We start from the raw sequence: 9,090 nt of genomic DNA on the forward strand, positions 1-9,090 counted from the left end.
TGCATACTTTCTAAAGATACCAAAGGTCTCAGTGTACTTAATATTGTTCAAATATGCTGAGATGGCATTATAATTTCTGTGAGATTTTAAATATAGAATTTTAAGTCATGGCTACTAAATGCCAACTGACCGTAACAGGTGAGAATATGTTGGCTTGCATTGTTTCTTTATAAAGAATAGGCATTTAGGCTCTCCTGTAAATTCTTAGTCTCTTTTGTTCTTCATCTTATGTTAGTGATTGTCTGATATTATTAGTGTAGACATTCTGAAACCCCTGAGTTAAGTGAGAGATTAAAGGGGAATAACTTGTCCCACCCGTACCCATGGCCGGCTCAAATGGGATGATCAGAATAAACACTCTTAATCCCAGGAAGCTTTAGAATAAGGTGTTTGTTATTGGGATGACGTAGAAGAGCTACCAAGAACATGTTCTCTGTAATCTCCTACCCTATGTGTCAAGGCAGGATACTCTAAAAGGGGATGGATGTAATTGACAAGGGATCAAGTAGTAGTGACTCCTCTCAGAGAAAGGCTTGAGAGCTGTTTATTCAAAGAACACTCAGGTCTCAAAAGATTGTTCAAAGAGGCAAGTTGTGTACTACACAGTCCAGCCTATGAACAGAGCTCAGTCCCCCCAAGATGTTTTATCCACTTCTGACCAGAAATGGGGGCCTGCTTATTTCTGGTCCCCTCACTCCTAAGACTGCCATATCATCTGCAGGGGCTTACTTCCCTGTGACCCAACTGCTTCATAGTATTTTTCTTAAAATAGCAAAATACAGTAATTTCAGAAACTGGCCACATTTTTTTCCCAACAATTGCCAACAATATCAGATTTGCCTTTTAATTTTAAATCGTAGTACTTGTGGTACTAAAACACATGCTTGACCCTTCTGGTCCTTTCTTCATCTCCTAAGGCAAAGACAGCCTTAGGAAATACGTGAAAGAAAACTAAGGTTCTTGAGTATTTCCCACTAGACTGAACTCTTTAAGGGCAGAACGGCATCTTATTTATGATTCTGTTTCAGTCACCACATAATACCTGGTATATTATGGATACTCAGTTGATGTTTGTGAATAGGTAGATAGATGGGTGTTAAAAGAGGGAGGTATTCGTATTCCTGTCTTAGATATGACAAAATGTAAGCATAGAGGGATTAACTTCTGTGGTTGTGATATAAAACTTTGGGTTTTAAAGTTGGCATTTGAACTCAAGCCTTCTGACTCCAAAATTAAAGTTCTATGTACAATACTTTTTTTCTGCCATAAGCAGTGACAGCGGCAGTAGCCCAGCAGCAGCATTGCTGTTATTTATTGAGTACTAGTCTGTGCCAAAGTTCTGAGTGTAGTACATGTATTAATTCATTTAATCTTTATGTCTGATGAGAAAGGTACTATTAATTACATTTACTCTTCAGGAAACCAAAACACAGAAAAGTTAAGTAACTTGCATGAGGTCACACAGCTAGTAAGTAGCAGGCATCCAGAGTCTCTGCTCTTAACTATGACCATACTACCTTCATGTATATTTCATAAATAAAGGTAATGGTTTCTTTTAACAATCATGCATTGCTTCATCTATGAATACTTTCTCTTTTTTATATTTTTAATTTTTATCAAAGTAATTTGTGCATATGGCGTTTAAAAATTGGTCCCCACAATATTTCAGCTGGACTGTGGAAGGAAAAGACTTACTGCAAAGTCCCTAAGGTTAGTACTCAGATGCTAGTGACACAGAATAACAAAGAAAGTTTGCCGGAGCCAGGAGAACTGTAACAATCTCTGTGCTTAATGTTTCCATGTGAAACATTAAGCACAGACATTCTGCTCTTCTGGCATGTGAGCCAAACTCAGCGTCAGGGAGGTTCAGAGTCAGTCCCCTGGAGTCCTCAAGTAGTGTTTGCTTCCAACTTCCCATCATCCCAGAAAGCCCTTGTTGCCACAGTACTAACAGGCTGGCAGGATCTTCTCTTTATCCTTGATACTCAGGACCTCATGACTTTCTTAAGTTCTAAAAGTTTCCTTCCATGATTTATGGGATTATTACCTCTCCACATGTTCCTTTCCTCTTCCTTGATTTGTCTCCTGGATCTGACCTCCACGCAGCTTACCTTTTCCCTCAGGGTATCTGTCACTGGGTTTCTTGTGAGGTATTTCCTCCACCTCATTTTTCTAACCACTTAACATGGTTCTCAAGGGCAGTCATTCTCTTTTTCTGTTGGGTACTGAATTTCTAAATAAGTCATGATTGATTTTTAGTTCCTGAAAGTGTTGGAGGTTTTTTTGATTTTTTGTTTTTCAGCACTGTAATTCCATTCTATTTTCATTGAAATTCTCTTGTTTCTTCCATTGGTTCTACCTCAGTAGGCATCTCCTGTTTCTATTGTGTTGGCCGTCTTTCTTTCCCAGAGCCGTAAGTGAGTTTTAATTTTCCTTGCCTGCTCATGGTTGTGGTTCCCTCAGTAGCTGCCAGCAGCCTGCCTTGCACATTTCTGGGGCCATATCAAACTAAGTGGTGAAAGGCATGATGGCTTCAATACTCATGGGCCTGAAACCTCTTACCCTCCGCTGTGGTGCTGTGAGTAGCCATTCTGCTCCCAGACTTTTTCAGTCACAAGTATCAGTGTTTTTCCAACTACCAGTAATGGAAGCCCTGTACTCCACTGAAGAGTCTCCTTCTAGGTTTTCTGGGGTCAGCAAATTTGTTGCAGAAACGAGTGAAGTTCACGTTGGAGGGGAACCACGGGCAGCATCTGTACCTGGAACAATGTGTAGCACTTTAAAGAATGAATTCAGCCTATATCTACTGGCCTGAGATTTGTGCATGATTTTTATTTTTAGGGTAAAAAAAGTCACAGAATTTTGTATTAGGTATGATTCCCTTTTTGTAATCAAAACAAGCATCTCTCCATTTGTGTATATAAGTTCACATATGTTGGTATGGGCATGGAGGAAGGAGTAGAAAAGCCTACATGCCTTGGTAGGCGGTGGAGGAAATAGTAGTAACTTTTCACTTATTCTGATGAGATTATATTTCAATTGTTTTTTTCTGGTCAGATAATAATTTAAAGGTTGAAGGACAGGCATGATAGGTATAGAGTGGAAGAAGAGTAGGCTTGGTGAGAGGTTATGGCCTGAGAATGGAATACTGGAATTTGATTTTCAGAGGTGGAGTAATTTGGGACAAGGAAAAAGTGGAGAGAATCCTGCTTGAGGAGGAGCTGGAGGTTACTGGAGTCCAGTATGCTGAGGAGCTGAGAAGCCTTGAGTGTGAAGCTTTCTGGGATGTGGAAGGCATTGGGTAGAGCTGCAGGACAAGCATCCTGGTTAAATGTGAGTGGATGAGTAATGACTCCGGGGAAGAATGAAGCCTTGAATCTCTATCAGTGGTTTCTGATTGCATTTAGAATAAAATCCAGAGTCCTCAACATGCCCCTCAAGGCCCTGCATGTCCTGGCCCTCACATTCATGGCCTCAAGGCCTTGTCCCCTTCCTCAACCTATCAGACAACTCTCCTCACCCACTTGCCCAACTGCACTTGGTTTCCTTGAAAAGTGAGTTCATTCTGTCCTTTTCTCATCCTGAAATGTTCTCTGTCATCTTGGCCTGACTAAATCCTACTGATTCTCTCATATACCTTCTTATTCTTTTCTTTCATAATTGACAATTATTTGTGTAAGTATGTTTCATATTTGTCTCACTAGATTTTAACCCTTATGAGGATTTACTGTTCTGTAGCCTATAGCTAACACAGTGCCTGGCACATAACAGGCACTTAAGTACGTATTTGTTGGATGGATAGATAGATGATGGGTTAGTGATATTGCCACTAGAACTGATCTTCAAAGTAGGGAGAGGGGATTTGCCTACTAAAGGGAAATTATATGGAGTCTGGGAGAATGAGTAGCTTTCATTCCTGAGGGCTGCAAGGGAAGCAGTTTCCTGGGTGAGGGGTCAGGTTTCTGTTCAGGCAGAGGTAGAGACTGAAGAGACTAGGGTATAGAGACCTTGTTTATAATCAGATATGCTTTCCAGAGGCCACAGTGGAAAATAGGAGGGAGCTGGTATTGGGAGTCGGGAAGGTATCCAATAGAATGGGTTCACTGACAGCTGTTTGCTTCAGATAATTTAACTGGAATTTCTCTCTTTTTTTCTTGTCTAAGAATTAATTAAAAATCCCATATGTTGTCTTCTTTTCTTTTGATGCTGCTGAATTGGGAAGTTGATTAAATCCCAAGTGTAACTTAGTAGTTTTGATTTATTTAACATTACAACTAGTTGCAGTACTTTCAGATAACACACACACATGCAGATGCACGCACAAACATTTAAAAATATTTTCCTTGAAATTTAAGATTTCCTTAAAATCTTAAAGTTTAATCTTATTTTTAAAAATAACTTTAGTATCTTTCTTCTTTTCTTCTTATGTAGGCATAGTTTGGGGTGGGCACTCGAGGGAAGAACTGTTAGGAGCCCTTATATCTAGAGCCCATTATATCTAGTTTGTTATTAGTAGATGAAGTTAATTTTGACAATTGATTATGGCTAAAACTATAAAAAGTAAACCTGTGATTAACTATCATACATTATTTGATTAGAAACATTTTAATTATATACTGTGAATGCTTTTGGCAAGCTTAAAGTTTATTTTTTGCAGCTTTTTTGTAAAATAGATATCTTTCCCTATCATTTAAAAAAAAGAACTAACTAAAGAGGACATCTAAACCCAAAGTGGTAAGGCATATGTAAAATGGTCCTTAAGAAAGAATAATGATTTCATTTTAATAATTAAACTTCTTGAATAATAAAATAATAAAACTTCTTGAATGTTACTTGAATGTAATGCTACCTAAAACTTTTTTTACTTTTAAAAGATTTGTTTTCACTTCTACAGATAAGCACACTTAATTACCTTAAAACTTTATAAATTTTCATTTCTATGCTAGAAGTCTATCTTGGCTTTTACTATTTTGAACTTATCTTACTTGAAAAATTGTATTTTAACCTTTCTGATAGTATCCACGAAGTTAAAAACTATCAGAAGTTGAAGCATCTTAAGAAACAGGAATTATAATTTCAAATGATCTGATTCATGCTAAAACTCCAAGCATAACACTTGAGGTTAAAACAGACACAAAGATTTCTATACTTTCTTTTTCCTGCCCAACATATAGAGATCTGTTACAAATTAATAAAATATAAAGGTCCATCAGATAAAATGGCCAAAGGATAAAAACAGACAACTCATAAAAGAAGAATTACTAATGACCAATAAACATTTTTACAATATGTTCAGATTTATTAGTAAAGAATTGTAAATGAAAATTAATCTTTTTTCCCTACAATAATTTAAAAGAGGTAATCCTAGTATTGACAAGATAGGGTAAAATGAGAATGATCACACACTACCAATAAACTTACTGTTCCATTACCTCTGGATACATCATAATGTATTAATTATTGCTCCATTGTTGGATAGTTGTTTCCATGTTTCTGCAGTGAATATCACATGTACAATTCTTTGCCTGCATCAAATTATGACTTTAAGATAAATGCCTAGATGTGAATTATTGTATCAAATGCCATGAGAAATTTCAAGGTTCTTGAAACACAGAATTGTTCATGCCATTTGCTACAATAATCTGCAATTTAGCCATTTATCCTGAAGTAACAATTCAATGCTGGCAGAACTACTTCTGTTATGCCATTCCATTGCTTAGCCAGTGCCTGGCATCTAGTAAAAACAATAAAATCTTCTCATTTGACATTAAAACGAATATAAGTTTGGTCACATCATCTCTCGATGTAGTTATAACTGTCAAGTAGAAATGTGAACATGCTTTGAAAATTATATGGAATTCTGTAATTGTAAATATTCGTTCATAATTTTAGAAGGCTATATTTTTACTTTTCACTAATATTTAGTTGTTAGCAGTAATACCCAAAGCTGGTGTTTATTCTCCCACATCTCTATTTATTTTATTATCCATTTGTATTAAAATTTTCTTTTGTTGTTAAAAGTCAGGTTAGGTTGTAGTTAGTATAAAATGAATTCCAGATATGAATTTTCATTGGAGTTAGTTATATAAAATAGTTTCTACTTCTCTGTGAATTGCCTTTTCACTTTCTTAATTAGGACTTGCTGATCAGTATTTTTGTTTGGTCTTTTAATTCTACATGAAGTTTATTAAGATGCGAACTAACCAGTCTTTTAAAATAAATATCAATAATATTTGTGGTCATGAGGGACTTAGTCATATCTCTGGTTCCTTTTTCCCCCTCCTTCATTTACTTTGGAACTGCCTGAGTAACAGATTTTTTTTTTAAACTAACATTGTGTTAGTTTAAGGTGTACAACGTTTTTTAAAAAAATAAATTTACTTATTTATTTATGGCTGTGTTGGGTCTTCGTTGCTGTGTGCAGGCTTTCTCTAGTTGCGGCGAGTGGGGGCTACTCTTTGTTGTGGTGTGCAGGCTTTTCATTGTGGTGGCTTCTCGTTGCAGAGCACAGGCTCTAGGCACACGGGCTTCAGTAGTTGTGGCATGTGGGCTCAGTAGTTGTGGCTTGTGGGCTCTAGAGTGCAGGCTCAGTAGTTGTGGTGCACGGGCTTAGTTGTTCTGCAGCATGTGGGATCTTCCTGGACCAAGGATCAAACCTGTGTTCCCTGCATTAGCGGGCGGATTCTTAACCACTGTACCACCATGGAAGTCCAGATTTTTTGTTTTAATTGAAGTGTAATTGACCTATAAACTATGTTACTTCCAGTTGTACAACATAATGATTTGATACTTCTATGCATTATAAAATGATCACCACAATAAGTCTAGTTACCATCTGTCACCATACAGAATTATTACAATATTACTAACTATATTCCCCATGTTGTACATTCCATCCCCATGACTCATTTATTTTGTAACGAAGTTTGTCCTTCTCAATCAGAGTTTTTAATTTTTGTTTCCACATCTTTTTTGGAGTATAAATGCTTTACAATGTTGTGTTAGTTTCTGCTGTACAACAAAGTGAATCAGCTATATGTATACATATATCCCATATCCCCTCCCTCTTGAGCCTCCCTCCCACCCTCCCTATCCCATCCCTCTAGGTCGTCACAAAGCACTGAGCTGATCTCCCTGTGCTATGCAGCTGCTTCCCAATAGCCATCCATTTTACATTTGGTAGTGTATATATGTCAGTGCTACTCTCTCACTTCATCCCAGGTTCCCCTTCCTCCCCCCATGCCCTGTTTTTATGTGTGCATCTTTATTCCTGGCCTGGCACTAGATTCGTCAGTACCGCTTTTTAAAATTCCATATATATGCGTTAGCTTACGGTATTTGTTTTTCTCTTTCTGACTTACTTCACTCCGTATGACGGATTCTAGGTTGTGTTAGTATTCTCCAGAAAAACAATATATATGGTATTGGCTTATGTGATTATGTATGGAGCCTGAAAAGTCCCATGATCTGCTGTCTACAAGCTGGAGTCCTGGGAATGCCAGTGGCATTCCTCAAAGGCCTGAGAGCCAATGGTATAGATTCCAGTCTGAGTCTAAAGGCCTGAAAGCCAGGAGTGCTGAGGGCAAAAGAAGATTGATGTCCCAGCTCATGTAGTCAGGCAAAGAGCCAGTGAATCCTCCCTTCCTCCACTGTTTTTGTTCTATTCTGGCCCTCAATGGATTGGATGATGCCCACCTACACTGGAGAGGACAGTCTGCTTTATATATGCTCTGGATATGAAATTTCCCTCTAAGCACTGGTTATCTGCCACAAGGTTTGGTATATCATATCTTCATTATCATTCAGTTTAAGATAATTTTAGATTTCTATTTTGACTTAATATTTAATCCATGGATTATTTATGAATGTAATTCTAGTTTCCAGGCAGTTGGTTATTTTCTAATTATCTAATTTCTAACTTCCTAACACATGGAGATGTTTCAGATATCTTTCCGTAGTTGGTTTCCAGTTAAATTCTTTTGTGATTAGAGAATATACCTTGAATGGTTTCAGTCCTTTGAAGTTTGTTTTGATTTGTTTTAGGTCAAATTAGTTGTTAGTATTTTTTAGGTCTTCTTATATTCTTAGCTATGTTCTGTCTACTTGTTTCAATTACTGAAAGAGTTGTATTAAAGTCCCCAACTATAATTGGGAATTTGCCTATTTTTCCTTTCAGTTTGATCAGTTTTTGCTTTATATATTTTGAAGCTCTATTGTTAAGTGTATATACAATTAGGATTGTTATATCTTGTTGAATTGACAGTTAATATATAATGTCCCTCTTTATCTCTGATAATATTCATTGTTCTAAAGTCTACCTTGTTTTGTATTAATAGAGCCACTCCAGTTTTCTTTGGATTAGTGATTGCATGCTATATTTACTTTTAATACTTTTATTTTAGGCTATCTATGGCTTTATATTGAAAGGAATTTTCTTGTAGATAGCAATATGACAGTCTCTGCTTTTTAATTGAGGTGATTAGACAGTTTGCTTTTAATATAATTAATAATATGGTTGAATTTAAATCTACCATCTTGCTAATTGTTTTCTAATTGTCCCATTTGTTTAGTTTCCTTTTTCTCTCTTTTCCTTCCATCTTTTGGATTAATTAAAAATTGTTTTATTATGTAATTTGTATCTCCACTATTGGCTTGTTAGTTTTTTGGTTTTTTGTTTTAGCAGTTTAAAACACTAGGGTTTAAAACATACATCTTTAAGTCCTTATAGTCTACCTTCACGAAATAACATAACACTTTACCTATAATCTAAGAACTTTAAAATGGTATAATTTCATTGTCTCTCTCCCATCCATTTTGCTATTATTGTTATAACATTTTACTCCTGTATTTGCTATAAACCTCATAATACATTGTTACTATATTTGCTTTGACAGTTATCTTTCAAAGTGAATAAAAATAAGAAAAAATGTATTTTATGATTACTCTCATTCTTACCATTTCTAACACTTTTTATTTCTTTTTTTGGATCTATTTTTCCAGTTGGTATCATACTCCTTATGTCTGAAAAACCCTTTAATGTGTTTTGCAGTGTAAGTCTGTTAGAAATAAGTTCTCCCACTTTATCTTTTT

Source organism: Kogia breviceps, chromosome 1, assembly GCF_026419965.1.
Source record: "Kogia breviceps isolate mKogBre1 chromosome 1, mKogBre1 haplotype 1, whole genome shotgun sequence".
Lineage (NCBI taxonomy): Eukaryota > Metazoa > Chordata > Mammalia > Artiodactyla > Physeteridae > Kogia > Kogia breviceps.